We start from the raw sequence: 10,600 nt of genomic DNA, 5'->3' as shown, positions 1-10,600 counted from the left end.
GTACATCTAACAGGCCACGTGTATGTGTGTGTGCGTGCGTGCGTGCGTGCGTGTGTGTAATTATGACAAATTTGAAGCTATCTTGAGCAAGAACATATAGTACTTTAGAATTTACCAATGATAGTACTATCAAGTACAGCAAGCTAGCAAGCACAGGGCTCATACATTAAATGTTTAAAAAAAATGGTAACCTCTAATCGATGTGTATGCTTGTGCAGTTGCATATGTTCAGGCCATTAATGTAGCTCTGAATCTGCCAACTGTCTAATCACCAATCTAGAACAATATGACCCATGAATGATAAATGAAAGCATGCATGCTGCCATGACAAAATACCTCGTCTTGTCAGCTGTAACAGCAGTAAATGACTTTCCACTCTGAGATGGTTGTCCCAGTGATTTACATCAGCTCTTTCCAGGGCAGAGATTCAAATTAAATGCGCATTTGATTGTTTATTTATTGATTATTGGAGATCTTTTTTTCTGAGCTCAGTTTGAAAACATGCCATACACAAACATAACATTTTACAATCCCAGTTTCGATGGAGCAAGGTGTCTACATCCTGGACCTATTTTCATATATTTCTTTTAATCCTGATGCCCCTTCCCCCCTTATTGGCCCCCCATTTCCTTCTGGGAGCAGGGCCCGGCCTTACCTTTCAACCACGACACGCTACCTGTCACAGCGCAGAACACACACACAACCCTGAGCGTAGTGCAAGAGGCATGTGACATCTGTTCTCTCTCCGGTGGGCTCCTCATGTCCTCGACCTCATCCACATCGTTTGTGAGCACCTGGGAGGGAGGAGGGGAGGCTGTATGACAAGGGGACATAGTAAAGAAACGGAAAGGGGTGGGTGTGTGTGTGTGTGTGTGTGTGTGTGTGTGTGTGTGTTTGGGGAGGTGGGTGGGGCTATAGAGAGAGAGAGCAGTCAACCACATCATAAGTCAGGACTGCTACCATCCTTCCTCCCACCATCACTAACTTTTCCCTCCATGACCTTGACCTGAGTTTGATGCTTTTTGACAGCATAGGTCTTTGTTGACACCAGCTGTGCCTACACACTGTGCCAGATGCACAGAATGTAGGCTGTAGTGAGGTTGAAAAATCAAAGGGTGGAGTGACATAATGTTTAAGAATAGCGGCACAGTTCAGCGACATCTGTGTTTCAGAGAGTCTGATATGCAGTAAAATGGATAGCTTTGCAGACTTTTAGAAGCTAGTGGTTATAGAAGTGGGGGCATTGAAAAGCCACGCTAGAAACATCAGAGCAGAAAAAGTAAATGCACACTCTCAAATAGCTATTGTGGTAGTGCCCTTGAGCAACATAACTGCTTGAGTCATACTGCTTAGCAGCAAGCAGTAACTTTTACGTTTCACCACTGAAGCCAATGCAAAATTGCCTTAAGCTGCAGTTCCAGTAATGGCTGGTAGGTGCTGGCACAAAGAAAACTCTGTGTAAGGCCACATTCACACTGCAGGCCGATTTTCATTGTCCTCTCTCGTTTTCCTCCCGGGGTCACATTTCTCCTGAATTATGTCAAATGTTCACAACTTTTTGTTCTTTTCATTACATTCATTATTATTTCTGAGGCCCTACAATGCATATGCCTAAATGGCCTAAATTTCTGTACTATATCTTTGTGTGTGTGTATATATATATATACATATACACACACACACACACACACACATATATACATATAGCCTATATACATATAATATATATATATATATATATTCATTCTTGCGCAAGCTGGTGTATTGTAATCTCGTCTAATGCATTCTCCTTTATCCCACACTCATATGTCATATTTCCATGGTGTGAGAAGTGTAGCTGCCTGAAGTACAGCCTGTGTCTGTTTAGCACATTGACTCAGCAGGGTCATGGGTTCGTTGGCTCAGGCTCAGCTCCCTAACAGCCTTTTTAAATCATTAAGTAATGAAGTGGGTGCCATTCAAATATAAATGGATTCACGAGCCAGGATCCTTTCATGTTTCAAACCATAAATACTCTTGGATTTTCCTCAGAGCCAATATACCTATCAAAGCCATTTCCAACATCTGTTAACCCCCCTCTCCACAGAAAAGTGCAAGACACTGGGCCAACTGCTGTAGCTGTACAGCAAAGTGTTTTATAATGCATGGGATACAAGGCAGTTATGCTTACTTTTTCCATAATTTGTTAATTGATTATTGCCTAATCTGCCAAAGATGGCTCAGAGCCCTTGTGACTGAGAGTTGTGTTGTTGTGTTTGACATAGCTAAAAACACACAAACACAAGCATGCATGCACATACAGGCACACAAACACACAGTGAGATAAGCAAACCCCCAGATCTAAGTCTCTAGATACTCGCTGATTATTGTGAGTGCAGCCACTGCTGACCTTGGCACACATAGCCACAGCAAGCTCCTTCCCTCTCCATCCATCCATCTCTCTCTCACACTGGCGTGGCCCCTGGCCTGCAGCTTATTGGGGGGCCTGGAGCCAGCTTCCCATCTCAGACAGGCCTTAATCTGGGAGGCAAATGATAAGGCTGAGGTTTACAGGAGGGGCTTTGCACACTCACCAAAATTTGCATTTAAAGGCCCTCAAGTAATCTTTAGGCTTATTTAAATCTCAGCAAGACACTAGCTGGAGAGATGGAGAGGGGAAATTCTGCAGATCCACCTCCACTGCTTCTTTCCCATGGTAGACCAAATCCCCACCATAAATGAGCGAGGATGTAGATTGCTTTGCCGTTCTCACAGCAGCCCGTCTCTGTATTATCAATGGCATTTAATTGACTGAGATTTTTTTTTCTCTTTGCATCCAAATAAAACAGGCACATGGGACAAAAGCGTTAACCATCACAGTAAATCGGTTTATGGAAAAGGCCATTTTTGCCAGGAAAAACACAGAGATATTGACATACAGCTGGCTGTGCTAGAATGGAGGTTTTTTTGCTTATTTGTTTGTTTGTTTGTTTGTTTGTCTGGTTGTTTTACATGGGTAGGTTTGACAATGTATTTTTCATGCACCCTTTGTTCATGTGATTATAATAAATATGAAAAAAACATCTGCATGTGTTTTAAGCTCCCACAAAGGATTGCTGCTGTATGACCACCTAAGCAAGACATTATTGTCATGCAAGTTTTATTTTTTCTTCATATTATTTTACTCACACTTAGTATTGCCCCTCTGTTATGTTCATCTCTGTATTTTCCATTGGCAGTCAGAATTATTTGTTCCATGAATAGAAACAACGGAAAACACAATAATGAAAACACCAAACATTGGCTGGCACACCGTTAGAATATACTCTGTCCCAGTTTTTGTGTGTGCATATTTACCAGCTGCTACAGCTATAGAAGGTACTGTATTGCTGTCAGCATATTCACTACTTTACTGGCATCACGTCCTGCAGTATGTATACCATAACAGGACAATGCTTCCGTTTAGACAATTCACGTCAGCATCAGGGGGGTTTATTTTCAGTGTAGGATTGTACGGATGCATCCTACATATCCAGTAGGGATTTGAAAGATTAATCCTCACCTTTCCAGCTGAGTGTATGTCATTTGGTTTGACAAACACCAGCCCTGCAGGGACATTTTCTTCATTAATACTTGACAATGTGCCTTGCATTTCAGTCCTGAGGAGATGTAGTGGTGTGACGGACGAGAGCATTAAAGTGACCCAGATTCAATCTTTACTTACGTGCTTTTAACACTGAGTATAGCACCTGTGATACAAAATTCAGTTGAGAAAGCAACAAAAAGCGGGTGTTAACAGCCATTACAACAGGCCACACAGACGAGACACGACCTGATGATTCTCTCAGACTGTAATATACGCTGAAATATTCAAGAGGGCTGAGAGGAGGACAGAAGTAGTTTTTGAAGCCCTTGAAAAATCTGTGTGACAAGCTTGTGCACAATATTATCTAACAGTATGCAATGGTTGTGTAGTTCACAGTCAACAGTGATCAGTGATGTTCATTGTTTATTGCAGAGAAAATACAGGTTTCTAGGAATAGTTACATTTTATACTTAAGCTTACCCCACCCCCGGGTTGTACAGATTAATGTTAATAAGAGAGCTTTTGTGGCACTAGTAGATAGATTTTGTTTGGAGGGAGATATGCTAGCTTTTTTCCAGTCTTTGGGCTAACCTACACTAAGTGTTGGTATCAATCTTCTCATCTGACTCTCGGCAAGAAAGCAAGTAAGCATGTTTCCCAAAAAGTCAAATTATTGCTTTAAGTTGTTCATTAACAAATTGCTAAAAAAGAACTTTACTTTAAAGGGATACTATGCGATTGTGTTGATAAACAAACTCATGAACGCATTGCCTGTAACCAGTCCTACTCTGCTGAAATATAGCAGAATCCACAGCATCTACTGTTCAAGAGCAAGTTAGCCTCAATAAGAGGGCATGTTTTAGCAGCACTGTAGAAGGTGTGACAACAAGTCTGACAATATTTAAATATGTATTCAAGCAAAATACTTTTCTAAGCCTAAATCTAAGATACGGAGTCTAGTTTATTTATTGTTAGGATTATTGAAAGGAACTTCAATAGTTACAATTAGTGAACAAAATTCATCAAACAAACAGTATGTGTAAGCTCACAAACGCAGGATCCAAAACACAACATAGTAAAAAACTAGCGAGTGATTTGAAATGGTTTGTAGAAAAATACAGTGACTGAAAAGAGTTGGGAAGCACAGGAGCGACTGTTTATCTCCAGAGCCAAAGTCAAAGCTAACTTTGGGGCTAACTTCCATCACTCTTTATTCAACAGTTGGCAGTAACACACAGGAGCTTCTCTTTAGTCCTGAGAAGCTGCAGTCTTTATTCACCAGCCACTGTAACTCTTAGCCTTATTGCTGACCCGTTTCTCTGTATTTACCAGGGCTCTGTTCACACCGGTTCACACGCTCTGTCTATTTCTCCTCTACCGCACACATACTGACCGCTGCTGCTAAGCTAACAAAGCTAAACAGCTGGGATCATCACAAACATGACAACAGACAAGACAGTAATACTGAACCTGTCGATTTTGTGGAACAGCTAAGCTAACGTTACTCACCTGTCCAGCAGAAACAGAGCAACCTTAGCATCGGTTGTCATTGCTTTCTAATTTTGTAGATTTATCCAGCATTGAAACCCCTCACAGACGTTAACACGTTTCTTCCGCTCGCCTTGTCATATAACTTGTCTCACAATTCCTCAGACCTTTCCCTCTGTGGCTGTTTCTATAATCTTCACAGCTAAAGTCCCGTAAGAAGTCCAGCATGTTCGAATGTACCGCTGTTTGTTTACGTTCCCTCTCCCACTGCTTCGAACGCGCCACCGCCACCTGCTGAACGCTCCGAGCAGCTTTGTTTGTGCTCAATTTACAGACCCAGGGGCTATGTAGGAAAACCGGATTTTTTTTCAGAGCACACGAAAAACAGAGAGCTACCTACCCATGAGGAAATATTCGCCGAATTTAACAAAAAGTGTATTGGATAAGAATCGCAAAGTACCCGTTTAAGTTGTCTTTCATCCACCACTATTGACAATTTAAACTGGGGAAATGAAAACTATACAAACACACATAGTATATATTTCAAACCTACAATAAGACTGTTAGACAATATCAAAGCATGTAGAAACCTGATATTTAATATTCTGCCTGATTTTCTCTTTTGCATTGCCCCATTCACAGCCTGAAGACAGGTCAAATCAAGCTCATGCATATAAAAGCTGTTGCCCTGGGCAAAGATTTAACCAGCCCGGATAAGTCCCAACGCTCGGTGCGGGGAAGAAAAAACACCCTTACTGCCATTCTAGAAATATGAGGAGATGTGAGAAAAGAGATCTGGACAGAAGCCCCCCTTCCATCTCCGAAACTAACCGTTAGCTTGGCTTCCCAGTCACACTATGGAGACCCTGCTCACTCATCCATGCCACAGCCACTTCCTGCTGGCTCTAAACAATGCAGACTCCATTTGGGCCGCCGTAATGGCTGACTGCTTGACATAACCCTTGTCAGTGAGAGCTGAGATAGGTGACACTTGACAGATGTGTAATTGCTGGAAGAGCTCACTGACAGGTGGATGAGCTTAAAGACACCTGATATGCTTCTGAGGCTGTTGACGCAGAGGATTACACCTTTAAGCAGCACCGGCTTCCCTGAGTGTTGTTGCATTTTTTTTCTATGTGCTTCAAGACAGAAAAAAACCTGTTTGTGTAATCTGTTCAAAGTGAAATTGGTTTGATTTGTTTGAGCCAAGATATGAGCCAAGCGTGGCAGTGAGAAAGGTTAAGTCTCCTGCAATAACCCTCATTTAATACATCCAGATGTATATTCTCTATGAGGTAATGTATGGTTTTTATATCATCTGAGTGGGCTCGTAAAGCCTGAGCTGAGACATGATAGCTTTCCCTCTCAGGTCAGCCCAGGTGAGGTGGTACCAGAAGCTGGAGATAACACTCCACCCCTATAAAAGACAGGAAGTGAGATAAACATTCACTCCTTGATTAGTAGCTGGGGTGTGGGCTGCCATGTGGGAGGTGGTGCAGTCATAGGGGTGGAACAGTAAGATGTGGATGGGGGCGTGTGTGTGTGTGGTGGGTTGTGTTTTATGTGTGGGACTGTAATGCAAATCAATGATCTCCTTCAGTGCGGAGCAGAACAGCACAATGCCTGCACACCTGTCCATCATTCAACATCTCCTGTTCCACCTCTTGAAGCTGTGTGAAAAAAACCTTGCTTTAGCTCACAGTCAAGGGTTTGAAAGCAGGGGAGGGGAGTGCAGGAGATGTGCTCAGAGGCCCAGGCATTCAGTTTTCTTTTTCCTTGCCGAGAAGACCATGTTATTAGAACCGCAGTTACTAAATTGGGAGGAGGGAGACCGATGCGTTTGGATGTGACCTCAATTGCACTGGCACACTATCTCAACCAAAGTCTCATTTCACCAAGAAAGACAGGGAAAAGAAAAGAGAAACTGACAATATCTTTTGTACCATCATGCATAGACACTGTATAGAGATTTAGTGATGATATAGGGGGGTGGTGGCTCTAGCTGCACCCCAGAAGCTCAGCTCAGTTCATTGGGGGTATTTTCACTTATAATTGGGGTAGCTTTCATCTTGCCTGCCAAAAGGCGCAGCAGCGAAGAAGAGCACCAAGAGGGAGCTATCACTTCCCCTATTTCCTGGCCCCAGACAAAGGCATCCAGGCAGGCAGCCTGCTGAAGATGATGTATTTCTGATCAAAGAGCCTGGAGTTGTCAGCAGCCCGGCCTAGCGCAGCAACCTGATTGCTCCTGGATAGATTTGTCCCTTTGATCAGAGCAGACTCTGACTGCAGGCACTGTTTATGCAAAGAAAAGACAGCAAGAGTGAAATCACCCAGCGTAATGTGGAAACATGCGTCGGGCTTGGGGAAGGACTTTAGCTTCGGGATACGTTGCTTCACACAATAATACAGGATGATATCTGTTATAATTACTGCTAATGAGATAACATTGCAAAAAGCCTTTTCTGCAACTTGTTGCTGTAATGCTTTTGCGCTGACAGCAAAAGATCTGAGTTGTGTATTACTCTTGAAAGCTGATAAAATGTGGTCTTTAATTATAATTATCTACATCAGATATAAGAGTGACATCATGTAATGTACTTGCTCAACTGAATTTTTTTTACAAAATGATCAGTTAGTTAAACTATGCAAACATCTTACATATAATGCAAATAACCGCTGGCTATGAATTTATGTGGACTTGAAAAGGCACATAATTTTGTCATAATATATTGATGTAAATTCTCATGGCTAGAGTTAAGATTAGTTCTATAAATGTGCTACAAAGAAATATTAATGACATCAGTCTGTAGGATTGTACCTACAAATCCCACTGTGACCTCGGCCATGTTTTGTCTGAAGAGAACAGTCTCCTGTAACCGGTTACATGAGTTCAAACACCAAAATGTCAAACACACTTGAATGTAATACACTCGAGTAAGGTTATGGTGGGGTGGGAGATTTGCTCATGTCCCATAGAAAATGAATGGGGGTGAACTTCGCATGGCGCTGCATTCAGTGGGTCTTAGTTTATTGCATACTGTACAGGCAGAAATTCCTATTCCAAAGACATGCATGGAGAATGATAATAAATAATAATACATTTAATGTATTGTTGGAAGCAGGAAAACAGAATTGTTTACATTCTTTTAATACTATCTTCACAATATCTACATAACTACATATTTAATTGCTGCTGTCAAAATATTTCTTGAAAGGCAGAAAAATAAAAAAACATAACATTTATGTTGTTTTCCTCCTCATCACTCTGCATACTGGATAAGTTCAGGTCATAGCTTTCAGGGACATCAGCCTCTGCTGTTTTTCTGTCTTTTCTGTCATGTTAAACATTAAAAAGGTACAGCTCAGCACGCCTCCCGCTGAGAGACGTCAAAGGCAAGGTTAATTTATGGATGCAAAATACCTCATCTTAAGTTTTAAATGTCCTTTATTCATTTTTTCTTTATTTTTTGACAGGTGCTATTTAAAGGGGTTTCAGGCACACGCGTACACACAGTTTAAGTCGGTGGAAAGAGGGCTGAGTGGTTATGTAAGCTGTGATTAACATATCTGACAGCTGCATTTGGGTCAAACAGTGACGGGTAATTCAGGTCATTTCTGACAGCTGATGAAAACAGAAATCATCATGGCGGGTGGTGGGCGTAATTATGTATTTATGAGTGCAAGAGGACCTTGGGGGTAGCAAGCAGAAGAGATGAGCACAAACAGAGAAGTGTCTGAGTGCTACCTTGCTACTGTAATGACAGCTCATTTCCCTGTGTGGATGTTTTTCTCAGCTCTGTGCCAAGCTTTTGTTAGTCCCACCAATTTACTGTACCTGCCAGTCCATCCTTTTATGGACAGTACAGGAGGTTTAAATGTTATTAAGGGATGAATGCTCTGCTGAGACTACGGCCAAGGGAAAGGGAAAGGTTGTGAAAAACACTGCTAGGGTTTAGGCAGATTTAAAGATGCATTTGATGTGGGGTTTATGAATACATCCATACATCAACATTCTTTCACTGTATAGATCTTCTCCTTCTCCTTCAGGATCTTTTTGGTGTGTGTGTGTGTGTGTGTGTGTGTGTGTGTGTGTGTGTGTGTGTGTGTGTGGCATGCTTGGCAAAACATTATCTTTAATTATGTTCAGTATGTTTTTGGACATAAAAGTTGTATTTATATTCTAATATCCTTAACATCTGTGTAGTACTCAAATCCCAAATACAATAAACAGTGATTTTAAAAGGGAGGATGGATATAGCCGGATGCAAATAACCTCAGAGTTAAATCAAAGCCATCTTCAAATCAAACCCCCAGCAATGCTCTCTCCTTTCTGTGTCAATCCACTGTGACAGTTGTGATATGGGCAACACCTTCAATCTATGGCCGCCTACTCCATTGGCCATGTAAAGTTTAATGAGCACCTTTTGTGGAGTGATATGAATAATGTATACATTATAGAGCTTTAAAGCACCTATGGTGCATCTGTCTGCAGGATGGACGGAAGCCACGGGAAGGACCAGTGAAAATTAAAAAGCCTGAGGGTTAAGAAGGAGGGAGATAGAGAAAGCGAAAAGTTAAATGCAGTCACATCACTTTGAATGCATCAATGTGCCACTTCCAATGGAAAACAGAAGTCATCAGCATAAGCACAGAGCTCTCCACGCCACTCCACCTCTACCTAATCTATCGCTCTTCTGTTGCTCATCTGTTGCTCATCTGTGTCAGTCTGCTCTTCACATCAGGAACTGAACACGCAAGGACATGGAGGGGAGGGGGAATGTTTTCTTGGAAATTCTGGACAGCGCAGCAGTTGATGGGAGAAAAACACAAGTCATTATTAAGCAGACAATCCTGTTCCTGCATGCCTGCAGATAGCATTGATCTGCGATGAAAAAGGAGATGGAGATGCGCTGTACTCTGAATGACAAGCTCACCACTGTAAATGAAAAGTGTTAAAAAGACTCAAACTGTGCACTTTAAACACAAAACATAAGAAGAGCAGGAGAAGAGCAGAGGAAAGCCTGTGCTTCAAAGTTTACTGTAGCTGAGGCACAAAGACAAATTCTTTGAAATAAATTCAAAACCAATGTTTCCAGGAGTTGCCTCTTATTAAAAAAAGAATCTCCTCAGTGGCAAAGATAAAATCAGATTAATTGTTACATCCACTTGATGGTAATATTTTCCTAAAAACATACTGTGAAAACCTTAATGAAAGATGCCTTAAACCTCTAAGAGCATAACAGCAATAGCCCTTCTTCTCCACTTCACTGCATCCTCTGCTCATCCAGACCGCTCTGTCACAAACCCCCCAGCCAAGAACTCACCGACGAAATTAGAAATCTCCTGCGTGCTGGCTGCTGCTCCACCAAACCACCACCCCCCATTCAAAAGAAAGGTGGGCCTCTATCTTCTTAGAGATCTGCTCCCTGTTGAATAAGCAATGGAGCGTTCCCCACTTTACTTGTCCACGCCAGGCTGGCCTGAGTGACCCTTCCCTCCCTTACCCTTTCTCCCCCCGTCATCCCCTCCCCTAACCCCTGTTTCCAT

General features: G+C 42.1%; 1 protein-coding gene across 1 annotated transcript in view; it reads right to left on the bottom strand.

Moving 5' to 3' along the window:
- Window positions 1–481: 481 nt before the first annotated feature.
- The window catches only part of LOC123979049 (doublecortin domain-containing protein 2), a 131,248-nt gene continuing 121,129 nt past the window's right edge, over window positions 482–10,600 (bottom strand). The window contains exon 12 of the mRNA XM_046062768.1: window positions 482–794. The gene's annotated coding sequence lies outside the window, so the exon portion shown is untranslated. The remainder of the gene's footprint in view (window positions 795–10,600) is intronic.

Source organism: Micropterus dolomieu, linkage group LG11 (genome assembly GCF_021292245.1).
Source record: "Micropterus dolomieu isolate WLL.071019.BEF.003 ecotype Adirondacks linkage group LG11, ASM2129224v1, whole genome shotgun sequence".
Taxonomy (NCBI): Eukaryota; Metazoa; Chordata; class Actinopteri; order Centrarchiformes; family Centrarchidae; genus Micropterus; species Micropterus dolomieu.
The sequence above is the reverse complement of the archived record's forward strand: the minus strand, read 5'-3'. Positions and strand labels throughout refer to the sequence as shown.